General features: G+C 34.9%; 1 protein-coding gene across 5 annotated transcripts in view; it reads left to right on the forward strand.

Annotated features, from left to right (window-relative positions):
• The first annotated feature begins 5133 nt into the window (after positions 1 to 5133).
• Positions 5134 to 19884, forward strand: part of LOC128664173 (homeodomain-interacting protein kinase 2) — a 148108-nt gene continuing 133357 nt past the window's right edge. For 3 of the 5 annotated variants that reach the window (XM_053718934.1, XM_053718938.1, XM_053718935.1), the window contains exon 1: positions 5134 to 5676. The gene's annotated coding sequence lies outside the window, so the exon portion shown is untranslated. Of the gene's footprint in view, positions 5677 to 10980; positions 11093 to 19884 lie in introns of all 5 variants that reach the window. The other 2 variants (XM_053718936.1, XM_053718937.1) reach the window with 1 other exon arrangement.

Consider the following 19884-nt stretch of genomic DNA (forward strand, 5'->3'; position numbering starts at 1 on the left):
TCTGGTGAAATTCTTGTGCATTGCCGCCCCCTGCACATTCGTGGTCAATCGGCCGCTAGCAGGGGGTTTCAATCATCCCGATCGTATCTGATCAGAATGATTGCAGTCTGCCCCCTAAGAGGTGGTGGACAAGTTAAGGAGTAGCGGTCTTACGACTGATGCTTCTTAACTTATGTTTACGGCATCCGCTACTTATTAAATCTCCCCCTTAGTCTGAACTTCAACTTGTAGCACAAACTTATGAGCTGCTTCTATATCTATGGGGTGCATTAATATGCTTTGGTTAAACATTGTAACCAACAACTGGTAATACCTGATCAAGCTTTAATGATAGCAAAAGGTTGAAAGCTGAATAGCGTACACCACGTCATCATTTGCACTCACCTTGTAATCTGGCCCTTGGTTTTTACCTCTATGTCACAAATGTTAAGGAGACATTAAACTCAAAATGTAACTCCTCAAAAAAATGGTTAATTATGTATAGGGAAAACATTGCAGTGATTGTTTATGACTTATTTTACCAGTTTTACTATAAATTACCTCTGATTATTGTTGTTTTTCCACTGTCCCCAAAGAGGCTGGAGTTGTTTCTGTGGAATTCATAACACCCACCTTCTTGCATGCTGCATAATGATTGGTTGATATGTGCAGCAGCTCATTTATAGAGGTTACTAATTGGTCACAGCCATTTCTGTAATCGTCAATGTAGTTGTTTTCTTTGTTTTGTCTAAAAGTATCCAATTCAAAATGTATTTTAGTTTTTGTTTTTTGAAATGAATTTTTTCTTGTCATACTTGGACAAACACGTTCTACTCCATCAGTGAAGCAGATGTGGTTGTCCTAATCAGCCAGTGAGAATTAGTAGGATGTACAAAAACAATACTGTAGTATTAGTTTGAACTTTAACTTGAAACCCAAAATGTTTTTTTCATGATTCAGAGCATATCATTTTTACAAATTTTCCAATAAACTTTCATTATCAAATCTTTATGAAAAAAAATGTGTATAAACATTGTTCTTTCATATGCATGAAAGAAAATGTTTGATGACAGTGTATTCTTCTTCTTCTTCTTATTATTATTATTATTATGTGTCCAAATATGGACATATATTTTCTAGGCACTGATAATTTTTCCTATTGTAACCACTATTTAATAAGATAGTTTGCACAATGGTCTTTCATCTCCCTTTTAGGTTGTAAGAGCTTAAAGGGACATCCGATCTTTAGTGATTCAGATAGAGCATGCAATTTTAAGCAGCTTTCTAATTTACTCCTATTATCAATTTTTATTCGTTCTCTTGCCTATCTTTATTTGAAAAATAAGGCATCTAAGCTTTTTTTGGTTCAGAACTCTGGATAGCACTTTTTTATTGGTGGATTAATTTATCCACCAATCAGCAAGAACAACCCAGGTTGTTCACCAAAAATGGGCCGGCATCTAAACTTACATACTTGCATTTCAAATAAGATACCAAGAGAATTAAGAACGTTTGATAATAGGAGTAAATTAGAAAGTTGCTTAATATGTCATGCTCTATGTGAATCACGGAATAAAAAAATTGGGTTCAGTGTACCTTTAAGCTCCCTTGATATTGAAGCTTTGCACAAAGTATGTGCACTCATTTTCCTATAAAGCATACACAGTCATGACATCTATCAAGAAGATCAGAGAATCCTTAATGTCTCTCACCATCTTGTTATCATTTAGATGGTTGGTTTGGCACTAAGGTTTGCTCCTTAAAGAGGAATTGTCCTTCTGAAGGAGGTGCATTAAATGACAAAAAGGTGAGAAAAATAAAATGTTCCATTTAATTAGATTAAAATGGTTGATTTATTTAGAGCATTTCATTTTTAAACAATTTCTCTTTTTAAACCTCCATGTACTTATTTAAAATGTGGGTTGAAGAGCATAACTTATGTAGTTGTATCTAGTAAGCAACTCCGAAATTAAAAATGGGGAGAGCAGCATTCTCAGTATACATATCTAAAGGACATAGAAAATTGTTTCTTTGAAAACAACTATTCTGATTGAATACAGGATACAATTTATTAGTAAAGTGGTTTGGGCAGCACCTCCACACCTGCAGACACGGAAGACCATTCCCTCATGTACAAGAAACAGAAAGTCCAGTTGCAGGAAATCAAATCAAATTCTTTATTTCTCCATAGGGGTCAAGGTGAAACAAAACTGAGACAACATTTCCAGCTCAAAAGCCTGTAATCATGAGACATGATTAAGGGCTTTTGAACTTGAAACCTTGTATCAGTTCTGTTTCACCTTGACCCATATGGAGAAATAAAGGATTTGATTTCCAATGGCTATGACTTTTCTGTTTCTTGAATACAGGATACAACCTGATCTTTGATTGGTCAACATCTAGTAGTGCATGTAGTAGCTTTTTTATTGTTGAGATCAGCACCACTTGTGCGTGCATAGTGCTGGTTGGTAAAAATTCATGGAGCATACCAATTAATCAGCACTTATAAACTTGAGCCAGGCACATACATGTGGTGCTAATTATGGAAATGTAAAACTAAAATAAATTTAAAAAGACTAAAGGTCCTTTTACAGATCTACACACTACTAACCCCTTTGCCCCTTTAATTTGGGTAATTAAAAGTTTTATTTATCAGCTGCTGGTTATCAGTTAGTAGCTGAATTGTTTTCTTATTCAATCCCTTCTGGTGGGGAGAAAGGTGCTATTTATAAACAATACCAATATAAATTATAATATTAAATTCATATATATATATATATATATATATATATATATATATATATATATATATATATATATATATATATATATATATAATATTAAAAAAATAATAAAAGAATAAAATTATAAGGGTGAAATTAAATGAGCTTATACCACAAGAAATGACCATAAAAATTATAATACTCAATTAGAGCCCAAATGTCCTGAAAATATAATATATTTCTGAACTCATATTAGGTAAAACACTTCATACCTACTTAAAGGGACATTAAACATCTCTAACTTTTGTGTACAAATTGTGCTTATCTGACATTCCCTATAGAGGCCAAAAAGCAAAGACTTTTGAAAGGCTGCAACTTGTCCAAAACCAGCTTTTTGATTTGCAGTATTTACATGTTACAGAATTTTCCTTTTTTTACCTCTCCAGGGATTGTGGGACAAAAGCAAGAGGTGTTTAATAATATCCCTTTAAATGAACACAGACACAAAAGTAGCTTTTTCTCCCTGTTGTGCATGTAAATGAGGGCATTTTAAAATATATTGCATTTGTAATGAATGTTCTTGTACTGAGAAAAAAAATATATAATAATTTTTTTATACTTTATGTGAGGTGTGTCACATGCACTAATACAGCTGTGGGAGATCTGCTTATCAGCGAGTAAGCAAACAGGCCTTAAACAAAATAAACAGCTTTAACGAAACATTTTTCATGCAAAACAGTTTATTTTGACTTTACTGTCCTTTTAATAATATAACTCTTGAAATACAAATCTTGTAAAAAAACACAAACGGAAAAAAAAGCTAAATATAATCCTCCTAATCTTACTTTACTGATTATGCATTAAAGTGTCTAGTCATTTAGATGTAAAATTACATTATTATTAAATATTTGTATAATTATTATTAGTTAAAGGGACAAAAATTTCTCCAATAAATTCAGCCTGCAATACCGCTATTCTTATAGGTTTATATCTTTTTATATTCTCAGTTTCATCAGTTTGTTTTTCTTATACAGATGGCGACTCTTCCAATGGATTAAAATGTTTAGCCAATCAGGAGCGGCATATGTATATATATATGTCAAATCTCAAGGCATTTACTGTCCTTTTAATCCTTTTTGCAGGGGTTAAAGGTATAGTAAACCCAAATATTTTCTTTTATGATTCAGATAGAGCATGCAATTTTGAGCAACTTTCTAATTTACTCCTATTATCAAATTTTCTTTGTTCTCTTGCTATCTTTATTTGAAAAAGCAGGAATGAAAGCCTTGGAGCAGGCCTATTTTTGGTTCAGTACCCTGGATGGGGCTTGCTGATTGATAGCTACATTTAGCCATCCAATCAGCAAGTGCAACCCAGGTTCTCAACCTAATATTGGTCAGCTCCAAAGCTTTTATTTCTGCCCATATTTACTAAAGAATTTCTTAAACTACTATAGTATTATTTCATTAAAATATCCCTTGAAAGAAACATGGATTAATTAAAGGGCCACTAAACCCAATATCTTTCTTTCATGATTCAGATAGAGAATACAAATTTAAACAACATTACAATTTACTTTTATTATTTATTTTGCTTCATTTTTTTTAGATATCCTTAGTTGAAGAAAAAGCAATGCACATGGGTGAGCCAATCACACGAGGCTTCCATGTGCAGCAACCAATCAGCAGCTACTGAGCATATCTAGATATGATTTTCAGTAAAGAATATTAAGAGAATAAAACAAATGAGATAATAGAAGTAAATTAGAAAGTTGTTTAAGAATGCATTCTCTTTCTAAATCATGAAAGAAAAAATGTGGGTTTCATGTCCCTTTAAGGCAGAAAATTGCTCTTGTATCTGTTTTTTTTTTTTTGTCAATTTAAAAGGGTATTTTAAAACACCTTAGTATTATTTTTTTGTTAACTATTGTCACAAGCTAGTCCATCTCCACCAACAGTATTGTGGGGTTTGTCCCTATCAGCCAATTAAAGAAGGATGTATGTTCTAATAGCTTTCATTTTAAAATTAAATATATTTCTCTTCACCTTCACACTTTTAATCATTTGCTATTTCTTGCCTGCCATCAATGAATATTTGTATTTGGTATTGCACTATATGTTTATAGCCAATGCTACTAATATGATAAGCAGGATTCACTGCAGAAATCGTTTTGCAGTTACAACCTATGCCTTAATTTAGCAATACAATAATGTTGTGAATTAAATGGGTTAAATTATGAGGGGCTCCGTATCACACCCTCCTTCCTGACTGAAATGTGTTGGTTAAACAGAAATCCCACACAATCTCTCCTGCAGAGGGGGGTTGTGGTTTTTTTGCCATGACTTCCCATAGCACTGCCCCCTCCTGTTTGTCATCCATGAGATGGGCGTTTGATTGCTTTGCTAAAGCAGGAGAAAGAAAGACAGGGAGAGAGCTTTCTCCCCTCCTCCCTCTGCCTTTTCTCTTGTGCTTAATGCAACTTTTTGCAGCTTGCAGGAGGGTTGGGAGCAGGGGGTCTCTGGATGGGGATGCAGTGGGGAGAACTCAGATGGGGCTGTAAGGCTGCCTCTGGGTGGCTAATTCTTTGTGCTCATTGACTGCCGGGACTAGTGGCTAACCCTAAACTGCCCCAGAAATACCCCAGGGCAGGCCCTGCTCCTCTCCCCCTACCCAGCATTTTCCCTATCTGGGGTGCTGTGTTAGGATGTGGGGGTGTTGCTGGGCATGGCTGCTGTTTGACTGATTGCTCCATGCAGGAGAGACTGATCCAGGATCCAGGGTTCACCCCATTTTTTCCCCAGTGTAGCCAGGAGGCAGCTGGAAGTCCCCCCACAGCATAACCAGGCTGCCACCACAATATGGCAGCAGGTAGGCTGTGCGATTAGGACTGCAGTAAGGATCCCCGTCTGCTTCTCAAATGCTATCCTGCCATGAAGCTGTGTATTGGCTACACCGGTGGCCCCTATCTGTGGAGGTAAGAGAGAGAGCGCTCCTATTTCACACCCTGCCCCCATCCCTAAAATGCAGCATCCCCCCATTAACCCTTCCAATCCTGCATCAACGTCCAGTATCTCTTGCATTTTTATTTTATATTGGAAGAAAGGTTATTTTAGGTATCTAGATACAGTGTTGCATAAATATGTGTGTGCTTTATATGAATAGCTTTTTTATTAGCCTAATTTACAAATGCTGACATTATAAATAACCATAAGACAAATAATTATAAAAAAAAGAATTTTATATATATATATATATATATATATATATATATATATATATATATATATATTAATGTGCATATATATCAGACATGTCAGAATATAATGTATAATTGTCCTAGATGGAATACATATAATGTATAATTGTCCTAGATTGAATACATATATATGTCTCTCCTCTGTCTGGATATCTATCTCATATACATTTTGTTTTTTCTTTTCCTAATATTTATATATTATCACCCTATTGTAGGAGATTGCTGGGTTAATTTGAACTGTACTTGACTTTACTGTGGATAAATAAGGAAGGATGGGGTGGGGAGACTTCTATTGTATTTTATCTCTATGTGAAATATTATATAAGTTGCTGCACAATTTCCACTTGAAATTCTCTTGCTTGGGATTGCAGATTTTATGTTCTTTAGTTGCATTGCAAGGAAATGCTTCCTGATTTCCTATTCACTGTATTCTTAGAGTTTCCTTTTTTTTTTATTTGTCTTCTTGGCAGGTTCTGATTACTCTGCAATATTTAAGATGGCAAATAACTATTTCTGCTGCAGTATTTATTTCTCCCCTTTCCCCCCCCCATTTTTTTTTCTCTCCCCTTTTACTTTATCAGAGAAGGCACATTCTGTTCCTAGAACTAGGGCCAAAATCTGGGAATTCATCATGGTTAGCTATTAACAAGTTTTATTGCAGCGTTGTAAACCAACCTCTCAGATTTTTATATGCATGTATTTTAGCATTACACTGGTTATTAAATAGACAGTAAAACACAAATAACAAATACCACTATGTATTAGTTGTGTTAACTATATAACTGCTACAGTAGCATATTGCTGGTTATTTACTGAGCTATGGTAGTGTAAGGGTTAAATCCTAGACACTTGTAATTTCGCAGCAGTGTTTTTTTGGACGTTTCGTTTTTGTTTTCTGTCTACAACAATTTGATTTTGCATTGCTAAAAAAAAAAAAAAAAAAAAAAAATGGTCATTTTATTGTTAAAACTGCACCAAGAATAATCCCAAGGCCTCAATATTATCTACCCGAACTGGCTGGGTGGCTACTGAGCCTAACTTGCTGGAATTCCACCTTTAGCACCCTCTGGTGGCCAGAGAAAATTCCACACCTCGTCTTTTAACCCCTTGGTTGCCAGAGAGGGTCACAACACATTTCTCAGAAATGGAATAGTCCTCTACAGCAGTTATTGGGTTAAGGCAGAAAAATAAAATACTGTAGGTCATTGCTTATGTCAGATTTGGGATTAATAATTATTTTTACCTGATATGTGTATTTTATATTGTGCAGTTCTTGAGTGAATTACAATAAAGGGTGACCTGCAATCAGGTTAAGTGCATGACTGACCAGTTCCTATGAGCATATATCTGCAAAATCTTTAGCACATTTTTCTATACTGAGCTTTTTCATGTTGTGCAATGAGTACAGATAAGAATGTTATATATAACAGTATCACTGTTATTATAGGAGGATTGAAAAAGTTGTTTTATTTTTCTTGTTTATGCTGTGATTAAAGGGATATGAAACCCAATTTTTTTTCTTCCATGATACAGCGCATACAGTTTTTAAGAAACTTTCTAATTTACTCCTATTATCAAATTGTCTTCCTTCTCTTGGTATCTTTATTTGAAAAGCAGGAATGTAAAGTTTAGGTTCCGGACCATTTTTGGTTCAGCACCTGGGTAGTGCTTGCTGATTGGTGGCCACTTTTAGCCACCAATTAGCAAGTGCTACACAGGTGCTGAATCAAAAAGGGGCCAGCATCTAAGCTTACATTTCTGCTTTTCAAATAAATATATCAAGAGAAAGATGAAAAATTGATAATAGGAATAAATTAGAAAATTGTATGTTCTATGTAAATCATGAAAGGAAAAAAAATGGGTTTCATATCCCTTTAATCTGTGGGTCATTATCATTACTAATGAATTTGGTAATTGTACAGGTAATAGGTGAAAACTACCTTACTGCTTCACATGTCATTGGTTCAAATTGTGTACTATTTAAGTGTTCCTACATCAATTTAAAGGGGTATAAAAGCGCAAAAATAGAATGTAATAATGTTAGAACATTTTATTATTGATCTGCCGCTTGCATATAACTGTTACCCCTTGTAAAGAGGTTAATAAACACATAGTTAAAGTGAGCTCCAGAGCAGTAGTTCACTACCGGGTGCTAGCTGAACACATCTGGTGAGCCAATGACACAATGCACATGTGTGTAACCCACAAGTATTGCATTGCAGCCTCTGAGCCTGCCTAGGTATGTTTTTCAACAAAGGATACAAAGGTAATGAAGTCAATTTGATAACATAAGTAGATTGGAAAGTTTGTTTTTTTAACTGCATGCTTTATCTGAACAATTAAAATTGATTTATGACTGTCATGTCCCTTTTTAAAGAGATATTTAATCAAAAATAAAATGCTCCATTTTTATTTTAAAAATAATGTCCATTAGAAACGATTAGATTAACCACTGTTAAAGCTGCAGCTAATTGTAGCTCCTGAGCAGGTCACAGTCCTGCGACATACTCATGTAGCCGCCAATAACCATCTATGGTGCTGCATACATAGCTAAAGTCCTGCTCCTGAGCAGGACACAAATAGTGATTGGTGGCCACATTTGTATGTCTCTTCTTATTGGCTCACTGGCCCACGTCTAGCACAGGAGCTGCAATGAATTACAGCTCTGAGTGGGAATTTCGCCATGTGTTTAAACCGCTTTGAGTAGGTTAAACACATAGTTTGAAAATTAAACTATTGTTAAAATGTTGTATAATGCATTAGAGCTTTTTATTTTTATAGTAGAATATACCTTTAACGTAAAGGGAACTGAAACCCAAATTTTTTTCTTTCATGATTCAGATAGAGAATACAATTTCAAACAACTTTCCAATTTACTTCTATTATTTAATTTGCTTCCTTCTCTTGTTATCCTTTGCTGAAAGGTTTATCTAGGCAAGTTCAGGAGCAGCAGAGAACCTAGGTTCTAGCTGTTGATTGGTGACTGCATATATATATATATATATATATATATATATATATATATATATATATATATATATATATATATATATATATATATATATATATATATTCGATTGTGATTGGCTCACCCATTTGTTCAGTTAGAAACCATTAGTGCATTGCTGCTCCTTCAACAAATGATACCAAGAGAATAAAACAGATTAGATAATAGAATTAAATTAGAAAGTTGTTTAAAATTGTATTCTCTAGCTAAATCATGAAAGAAAATTTGTGGGTTTCATGTCCCTTTAATCAAATGCATATTTTAGTTTACTTCACCTTTGGTGCTAAAATGGTTAATTTAACTGGGTGAGCACCTAATATAGAGTCTTGTCCTCTGTGACATTCTCATCCAAAAAGCCTGCATGATCTCAGATTAGGATTTAATCCTCGTTAGGCGGTTTTCATAACAGCGTACACCCTGCATGTCATCATAGTGTGTACAGCAGTGGCTGTTTCATGATGCCCTTCACTGAACATGTGTGCCCAAGTGCTCTTTGGGGTAAAGGCTTTTCTCATATGTGCTCAATAGCAATTCATTATCATATTAGGCATTCATTTTTTTTTTTTTTTTGAGAATACATCAAATGTATTAGATTATAATGTTTTTCTTTTCAATATAGATTGATTTATTTTTTGTACACAGTCTTCATAGATGTATTTTCCCACATCAAATACCAAATGAGCAGTTCATTGTTTTCTAACAAATTCCAAAATTTCCTTTTAAGGGCTCGACAAAGCCAGGCGTCATGTATGTATGTATGTTTGCCTGGCTTTTAGATTTTTTAATAACTTTGTCAAGCCCTGCTTTAATTTGCCAGTCCCTGTTTCATGTGACATTCATCAGCCAATCGTAGACCCATAAACGTATACCAGAGCTCGACAAACCCAGGAGCCTTGGCCATGGGCTCATAGAATTTTACCCCTTTCTACTAACTTTTTTTGGTTATTCTCCATATATCAATATAGAAATACGACTGTCTGGCTCCTAAATATTCTTATTGGCTCCTAAATTTTAAACAGATTTGTCGACCCCTGACGTATAGTTTACATTGATTGCATATAAAAATACTGCACAATTTGATAATGGAGGTAAATTGGGAAAATCTCTTTAAACTTTAGGCTTTGTATGACTTTAGCGTCCCATTTAAAAATCTATGGAATCCAAAGCTGTTAAAAAAACTTGGAAGTCAAAATGAAACCACCGGTACTTCTGTTATTAAATTTACTTTAGGTCCTTTCCATGAGAGCATTATGAGCTTGATTTTTATCAATCTATGGCAGACAAGGGCGTACATATTTGCCCCTGCATGCCCGAGCTCTCCGCTGCAGGCAGCAATCTGCTGCTGGAATTTAACATGCACGCGAGTGCTCCTTTGCGCTCGTGTCTAACCCCGCCCCCTGCCCGCGCACAGTCAATCATGCGTGGGCAGGAGCTGTCAATCTCCCTTATTGGACGAGATTGGGGAGATTGAAATTGTCCACCTAAGAAGTAAAGAACACGGTAGGGAAGCAGCAGTCTTTTGACAGCTGTTTTGATAAATCCTGACTGCAGGTTCATGATCGTCAAAATTACATGGTTCAGATAACGCATGCAATTTTAAGAGGCTTTTCAGGATACTTTTTTTTTTTTTTTTTTTTTTTTTTTAAATCAAATTTACTTGGTTCTCTTGGCATCCTTTGTTTGAAAGCAGCAATGGATAAGTGAGAGCTAGCTGGTGATTGCTGGCACACATACATACTCTTATCATTGGCTCGTGTTCATCTAGCTCCAAATGATGCATTTGCACTTTGCAGGTGTTAAACACATAGTCAGAACAGGTTTTTATTGTATATCCCATCAGAGCATTTTCTTTTTGCACTTTTATGTCCCTTTTAAAAGTTTTGACTGCTTCTACCTAATTTTAACACCACAATTGCTCTTAGAGCCAGCAGGGGCATGTGTTCTTCAAGGGACACTAAATTAATTTCATGCGTCTTCCTCTAATAATAATGAATAATTATGGGTTTACACTGCAGGTATCTGAAGGAGAGTTGCTGCACTGGATTGCAGTGAAAGCTAGATTTCTACATGGCAGCACCCATTACTAGAGGGAGGCGGGGAATAACTTCAATACTGTGGTTTTTAAAGGTATTTAGTGTTTAATGTCTCTTTAAGTGATGATGCAAATGAGTCATTGCCAACGTAGTGTGTGTTCTGTGAGCAGGTGCACTGTTTGAATACATGTGCATGGGACATATATACATATGCTCTGTGCACAGAGCATAACTTTTATTGGAATACTTTGATATGTGTATTGCAAAAGTGCTTCTATTCAAATCCGAAATCCATTCACATGCATTTTAATTTAAAGTTTTATCTCCCTTTAAATAAGTCAGCTTCCCATACAAAAAAGTTGAGCCTTAAAGGGTCATTCCACTCTATCTTTTTAAAAAAAAAAAAAAATCTAATCTCTTTATTACCCATTCATTAGTTTTGCATAACCAACATGGTTATATTGATATACATTTACCTCTGTAATTACCTTGTATCTAAGCCTCTGCAGACCTCCCCCTTAGGTCAGTTCTTTTGACAGACATGCATTTTAGCCAATCAGTGCCCTGTCGTAAGTAACTTCACGGGAGTGAGCACAATGTTATGTATATGACACACATGAACTAACACCCTCTAGCTGTGAAAAACTGTCTTATGAATTGAGATAAGAGACGGCTTTCAAGGGCTTAGAAATTAAGAATACCAATAGAACAAAACACATTTGATGATAAAAGTGAATTGGAAAGATGTTTAAAATTGCATGCCCTAGAAACCCAGAATCTCACTTAAAAAACTCTGTACAGTTAAAAGATATGGAGGCTTGGCACTTTCTGATATGCGTATCTATAATTTGGCGTTTCTGGCCAGGATAGTCCTGGACTGGATAGTGACTGCAGGCTATGTAACTAACAACATTCTTGAGAATAACAGGACTTACCCTTACCTACCAGTTTCTTTAATTCATTGTGAGCCTAGTAAGTTTCCAATAAAAATCAAGCAATTTTAAATCCATCTATACGCCCATAATAGCCTGGCGAAAAACTCTCATATTGCTAGGGCTTAAAACTAACATTTCTAGATACCAAACGATTCTGGGAAATCCAGAATTTAAAGATGGTTCCCAATCAAAAGTCTTCCAGACTTGGAGGGAACTAGGGCTGTGCAGGATTGTCCAGCTACTGGATGCAGAGAACTCCACAATTAAGACATTTAGTACTTTGAGGCAGGAATTTAATTTAGAGAATAAAGATTTCTATGCATACTTACAAACTAGACACTATGTTTATACGCTTATTAAGGATTATGAGTGGAGCTGGAGTTGGGGAGATCTGGAGATTTGGATTCCGATGGTTAAAAATGGGTTCTTTTCAAATTCCACAGGATATCAAATAATAATTTCTAGATTGAATGACATTAACTTAAGAGAAATATCCCAGCAATGGAGTAAGCTAACTTCGGGTGTAGAGATAAGTATTCCGCATATAAAAAGATCTTTAGAATTGGTATCTCAAAGCACATTATCCTCAACTTGGATTGAATCTCATGTGAAGTTGTTATATAGAACTTATTATACCCCAGAAATAGGGTTTAAATGGGGCAATTTAGCATTTAAGACTTGCCCAAAATGTTCCTACCCAAGGACCAATCTGGTACATATGATATGGGGATGTCCTAAAATGTATCAGATTTGGCAGAAAGTTGCTCTTTTAGGCTTCTAAATCTTTGAAACTTCCTATTGGGAATCTTAATATAAGACAGATAGTTTGTCTTTGGGATAAAGCGCAACATTCTCAACACAAGAAGTTAATCAATGCAATTATTCTTGCAGTTAGAAATTTGATATTTAGGAAATGGAAGACAATAGATACTCCTAGTTTAGTAGAAGTTAAAAACTATTTGAAAAAACAATATGTACTTGAGCAACATAATGTAGATATGAATAGCGAGCAAGATATATGGGTGTTTTTCAAAAAGTGGTCATCGTTTATTAAAAGTTTTCCAGTTAATAAGAGAGAGTATCTTATTTTCCCCTTCAGAAACACAGAGATAGTCTTATTAGGGATTTGGTAATTCGGGCGCAGAGGGCAAGTAGGGTGATTGTTATAATTTAGGTTCTTTTTTTCTTTTTCTTCTTTCCTCACAACCCCCACCCTCCCACCCACTTTAGAGCAATGGAGCAAGGCATAGGCTTAAAGGTTTAGGCCTATAGGTAACAATGATGTAATATGATTTAAGTTAATAAGGGCACCATAAGTAATTGTTTGGGTAAACTTTTATTATGACATATTAGTATTGGTGTACAGATGCCGGTGTTTTTGACATTATTCTCTACAAATAGGTTATCAAGTGATATTTTGTTGATGTGAAATGTTATGTAGAGTTATAATGTAATCTTTTTCTTATTTTGCTCTATTTACTTGGCATTTATGATTGTAAATATCATGTATAAAATCAATAAAAAAAAATTTTTTAAAAAAAATTGCATGCCCTATCTGAATTTATGAAAGTTTAATTTTGACTAGACTGCCCCTTTAACATAATTTTACTTGGCGTCATGAAGGGCCCATGTGACTGAATGTGTTGGGACACAAGAACAACCTGATCTATGTTTTTGCCATTAAATAGACAGCTGTTCTCTCCAGTACCTAGCACCAGTGCATTGCAGAAAGAGTTAAAAAGCCCTGAATGCCAATTGTCCCATATGTATAGTTTATGTCCCTGTGCAATGCAGCAAGCAAGTCAGTGTCCCAGTTTTGGAATTTGCTTGTTGATTGATAGTTTTGTAATCCGTAGAACAGAGGGAGGAGACAGGAGCAGATCCTGAATCAACAACTTGAAAACTGGTGAACGCAGATAAGAACAAGTTTATTAAATGTCTTAAAGACATCATAAATTACTATAAACAGTAAACATGTTTAAAATATTTAAATGTTTAAATTAAACACCTGTGTGTACAATGGATCCTTTAAGATAAATTATCATTAGATTTGTTGATTAGGAAAACTCTCACAATGCTGATTGGGCATGTGTGTAGCAGCATGAAAATTAAAAAAGTAGTTTTATTCATTATAGTAAGTTCCATTTCTAAAAAAAACATATAAAATATATTTCTAAAGTATATTATTTTTTAGATAATGCTAAGTATAGGGTCAGGAGGTACAGCAGCCATCACTGTATGAGGTCAGGAGGGTACAATAGTCGTTGTAGTATAGGGCCAGGAGGGTACAATACGATTAAAGGAACATGAAACCCACATTTTTTTTTTTCAATGTTCAGATAGAACATACAGTTTTAAACAACTTTCCAATTTAATTATATTATCAATTTTGCTTTTATTCGCTTTGTATCCTGTATTGAAGGAGCAGCAGTGCCTTACTGGGAGTTAACTGAACATATCTGTAAGCCAATGACAATGGGCATACATGAGCAGCCACCAATCAGCAGCTATCTCTTGAGTCTATATAGGTATCTTTTTCAACAAAGTATACCAAGAGAGCGAAGCAAAATAGATAACAGAAGTAAATTGGAAAGCTGTTTAAAATGGTATGCTCTATCTGAATCATGAAAGAAAATGTTTGGGTTTCATGTACCTTTTAATGCCAGAGGAGAACAGCTGCAGCACAATGGGTGTCAGAGCAGGTACGGTTTTGGCAGCGGTCGAGCAGAAACGGCAGCAGTACAAGCGAGATATAGTGTAGAAGTGGTGACTGATACTCCCCAGCAGCCAAACCCTCTATTTATACAAGAAATAAAGCTTTCACCCATATCCCCACCCTTCATGTTTATGCCATAATATTATTGTATAACTTGTTTACATGCAAATTAAGGAAGGGCACTAACCAGCTAGAACATAAATAATCCGTTCACTAATAAAAGGAAACTTCTATACAACCCAAAAATGAATTGAGTCAGTACGCAGGAAGCTTGATCATTTAAGTATGTTACAGAAATAAAAAACTGTGTTAGGATCTTGTTCATTACGTGACCTCTGGCCGTATTGCTCTAAACGTGTTCTTTATGGGCCTGGAGATCCTAAGTTTTTTTTTTTTTTACCTTTATGTGCCTATATGAATCATTTGCATACCCATTCCCAGAATTCCTTGCTGCAGCAAGCACAATGCAGGCTTTGTTTTCCCAGATCATTATATATAATAGGTACTTTTCTTGGTCCCACTGGCTACACTTGCCATTACAAAAAATACAAAATTATAGGAATTGTAGATAGGAAAAAAAATATTCAAACTTGGGTGTCAGCAAGACAGTTTTGTGAATTTTGTTTTAGCAGTCAATGTCTAAAACGGGGCTACAGAGAGACTTTGAGGTAGAACTTTTTTTCACTTTCTGCAATGAGATTATTTTTAGTGAAAATTTTTCTGAAGGTCATTTTTAAATAAAATTGTAAATTTGTCAGTTACACTAAATCACCAGATCAATTGTAATGTGTTGGTTAACTGGAGGATAAAGCAATATTTAAAGTTTCATAATCTAGTGCAGTAGTTAAAAATTGCATTGCAAATTAGCTGCAGACAAAAACATTAATTGTAAAATGTGTCTTAAATTAATTTGTTTCATTTTTTCTTAGTCTAACATAGAAATGAAGTAATAAAAAAGGTGCATTGCTCATACGAACGTCTTACATTCAGAGAAAACCAGCTTTGCAGACTGTGAAAGGCTAGGGAACAAGCTTGCAAAAATCTCTGAGAGCCAGACAACCATCAATGCACTTGTTCTCTTCAAACAGAACTTTGCTCTGGATGCACTGTGTTAAAGGGACAGTCTACACCAGCATGTTTATTGTTTTAAAAGATATATAATCCCTTTATTACCCATTCCCCAGTTTTGCATAACCTACACAGATATATTAATATACTTTTTACCTCTGTGATTATCTTGTATCTAAGCCTCTGCAAACTGCCCCTTTATTTCAGTTCTTTTGACAGACTTGCAGTTTAGCCAATCGGTGCCTGCTCCCAGATAACCGCACGAGCACAGTGTTATCTATATGAAACACGTGAACTAACACCCTCTAGTGGTGAAAAACTGTTAAAATGCATTCTGAAAAGAGGTGGCCTTCAAGGTCTAAGAAATTAGCATAGGAACCTCCTAGGATAAGTTTTCAACTAAGAATACCAAGAGAACAAAGCAAAATTGGTGATAAAAGTAAAATGGAAAATTGTTTAAAATTACATTCTCTATCTGAATCATGAGTTTATTTTGGCCTAGACTGTCCCTTTAAGAAAAACTTATGCAATGCAGCCAGAGAACAGCTCTGTTTAAAGAGAACAGTCTAATGTGGAGCAGCGCTGAAAAGTTAAAGTGCTAACAGTTCCTAGTCTTTCTGCAGACATGATGCATTTTCTGCGATGACATCACAGATTACTGTATGTTCTGCCTTGGGGCAGAGAGTTATGCAAAATGTTACAAAATCTTATTTAAAAAAAAAAACTGTTTTCAATACATTTTAAACTATTGTTTGAGAGCAAACGTAGATTGGTTTTGCAGTTCAGGAATATACCATTTGAAAAGCATTTTGTGATCTCTAATTAGTAACAAATATCTTTTAGAAAAAAACGTATCTAATGGTTTTCAACAGAAAATCCCCATTAAAGTCTATGGAGATTTGGTAGATAAATATTTCAAAAACTTTTTCTAAAAGATTGTGATCAACCACATATGTTAATCTGCTGAACAAGCAATCACTGTATGGGATGTTGCAGGGTCAAGTTCTGAATTCTGAAGCATGCACTCCCAGCTTACAGAAACAATTATAATAATTATATTTTACTGTGCATGTGGAGTTAAATTGAGTTTAAAACCTTTTTGGTTTATTTTTTCCCCCATGTATTTAAGACTATGTATAAGTCTTTGAACCCCACTTAAACTGACAGGAAACCCCAACATTTTCTTTCATGTTTTAGATGGAACATACAATATTAAACGTTCCAATTTACTTCTGTTATCAAATTTTCTTTATTCTCTTGTTATCCTTTGCTGAAGGAACAGCATTGCACTACTGACATCTAGCTGAACACATCTAATTAGCCAATCGCAAGAGACAAATGTGTGCAGGCACCAATCAGCAGCTAGCTCCCACTAGTATAGGGTATGTATGTGAATGTTCTTTTTCAACAAGAGAACAAAGCACATTAGAAAATTTAAGTGAATTTAAGTGTCTTAAAATTACTTGCTCTCTGAATCAAATTTAATTTTGACTTTCCTATCTCTTTAAACTTTCCACTTAGAGATTTTGTTATACATTACCCACACAGCTAATTTGTTGTTAGTTTTAACATACTGTGCTTTGACAAAATCCTTTTTTTTTTTTTTTTTGGTCAAAAGTTTGACATTCAAATAATAGAACAAATATTGCCCTTAAAGGGACAGTAACATTAAAGTCAAAATTAAACCTGCAAGATTCAGATAGAGCATCTAATTTTAAGTCACTTTTAAATTAACTTCCATTTTCAAATGTTTAGTTCTCTTGCTATACCTTGTTGAAAAAGAAAAGGCACATATCGTATAATCAATTTTGCTTAGTTCTCTTTTATTGAAGAGTAAGGCTACATGAGCTCATGGATTTGCCTGTCTTTTGCAATATTGTTTTATAGCAATGATTTACCTAGTTGCAAACAACGTTGCCATAGAGTGTTAAAGATACCTGCACAGTCCTCAGCCAACCTAGCTTTACTCTTCAACAAAGGTTAACAAGCGAAAAGCAAATTTTTAAAATAAATTAGAAAGTTGTTTCAGATAGAGCGTGTAATTTTAATCATGAACGATTACTTTTGACTTTACTGTCCCTTTTAACTCTTGTTCTAGTTTTTGAGTATTTCTATAAAACACATGGCAATTAGGGATGGGCGAATGTGTTCATTTCCAAATTCGAATGTTACTGAAATTCGAATTACAAATCCGAATGTTGATACGAACGAATATTCTTAAAAATTCTATAATCATATGCTATTTACAGATTTCGAATGTCACTTTCGAATTCGAATGTTTATAATTGGATCGAATGTCCACATTCGAAATTTTGAATTTAACAAATACTATTCAGAAGTTCAATAGTTCATGTGGTAGGGAATTAGTAAATTGATACAAATATATCAATTTGAATGTTTCTATTTCGATCGAATATTGCATAATTTGAATATTACATTTAAAGAAAGCATTAGAAATACTATTATATATAAATTTGAATATTAGATTTAATATAATACAAAGCAAAACATTCTATCATTCAAACGAATATTTTCAAATGTAATCCTAAAATTAGAAACCGAACATTTGAAAATCAAATATTAAAATGTTATATAAACATTCAAAATTCGATTTGAACGAATGTGTTAAAATTCTGTTAATTTATTGAATGTTTTGAAACATTCGCCCATCCCTAATTGCAATCAATCATTGAATACAGAAAAAGAAGGTCTCCACCAGGAACGAACAAGAGCTCAGTAACTTTTTCTATGGTGAGTTACCACCTAGGAGCAGCCTCTTTTTCCCCTATTTTGCTCTTCACAAAGGAGAAATGTCCTTAGTATATCAGTTTGACCTAACAAGGTCAGTCCAGCCCTGAAATACCAGGCAATCCTCTGATAAAGGAACATGACAACCCCATGATTGTTTCGGCCTTCTTTGGGACTCATTAGTGAGGTGTAGCCATATTCCTTTAAAGGAACAGTCAACACAGTAGATTTGCATAATCAACAAATGCAAGATAACGAGACAATGCAATAGCACTTAGTCTGAACTTCAAATGAGTAGTAGATTTTTTTTCTGACAATTTTAAAAGTTATGTCTTTTTCCACTCCCCCTGTACCATGTGACAGCCATCAGCCAATCACAAATGCATACACGTACCATGTGACAGCCATCAGCCATTCACAAATGCATACACACTTATTCTTGCACATGCTCAGTAGGAGCTGGTGACTCAAAAAGTTTAAATATAAAAATACTGTGCACATTTAGTTAGTGGAAGTAAATTGGAAAGTTGTTTTAAATGACATGCTCTATCTGAATAATGAAAGTTTAATTTTGATTGAGTGTCCCTTTAAGCACATTGGGCAAGGAGTCCACTTCTGGTTTCCCCCATCACCCCTAGGGTAATATACTATTGCACTATTTTATATGTGTACACACACGTACGTTCACGTACACACACACACACACGCAGTTTGTGTCTTTTTGAGAGATGAAATATATATTTCAGTGCTTTCCAAACTGTGTGTCGGGACACACTAGTGTGTCGGCAGCAGTGTGTAGGTGTGTCCCTGCTTCAGCACAAATTTTTTAAAATGTAATTTAAATTATTTTTTTGGGGGGTTTCTGACTTTCCGCCTGCCTGCTACGCATATCACATGGTTGACACAAGATGGATACCTAGGGGGTCACAGATCATCTTAACCAATTGGCATAGCTCAGTGGGAACTGAAACTATTCCCATTGGCGGCTTTGGTGGCACATTGGCTCATGACTGCACGTGTAGTCCCCTCAATTGGCTTGTGACTGCATGTGTAGTCAGTGAGTGGGACAGCAGTGTGTTTGCAGCGCGGGCAGTAGTCAATCGGACTCACCGAGCTCTGAGGGTGGCAGCTTAAATGCTGAGCAGAAGTCAGTGGGTTTTTTTTTTTTGCAACTAGCTCCCAGTAGTGCGTTGCTGCTCCTGCTATTGATATATGGATAGGAAGTGGAAGCTTAAAAATGCTTGATGATGAAATGCAAGTGTCTTTATCTAATATTCCACCAAATATTCAGAAATTGTGTTCATCCCATCAACCTCATATATCCCATTAAAATAGTAAGTAGCTATTGGTGGTGTTAAACTTTTTTTTAATTCTTGCACATACATACGGTTACTTGTAAATACATTTCGTTATTATATC

The sequence above is a fragment of the Bombina bombina genome, chromosome 6 (genome assembly GCF_027579735.1).
Source record: "Bombina bombina isolate aBomBom1 chromosome 6, aBomBom1.pri, whole genome shotgun sequence".
In the NCBI taxonomy this organism is placed as follows: Eukaryota; Metazoa; Chordata; class Amphibia; order Anura; family Bombinatoridae; genus Bombina; species Bombina bombina.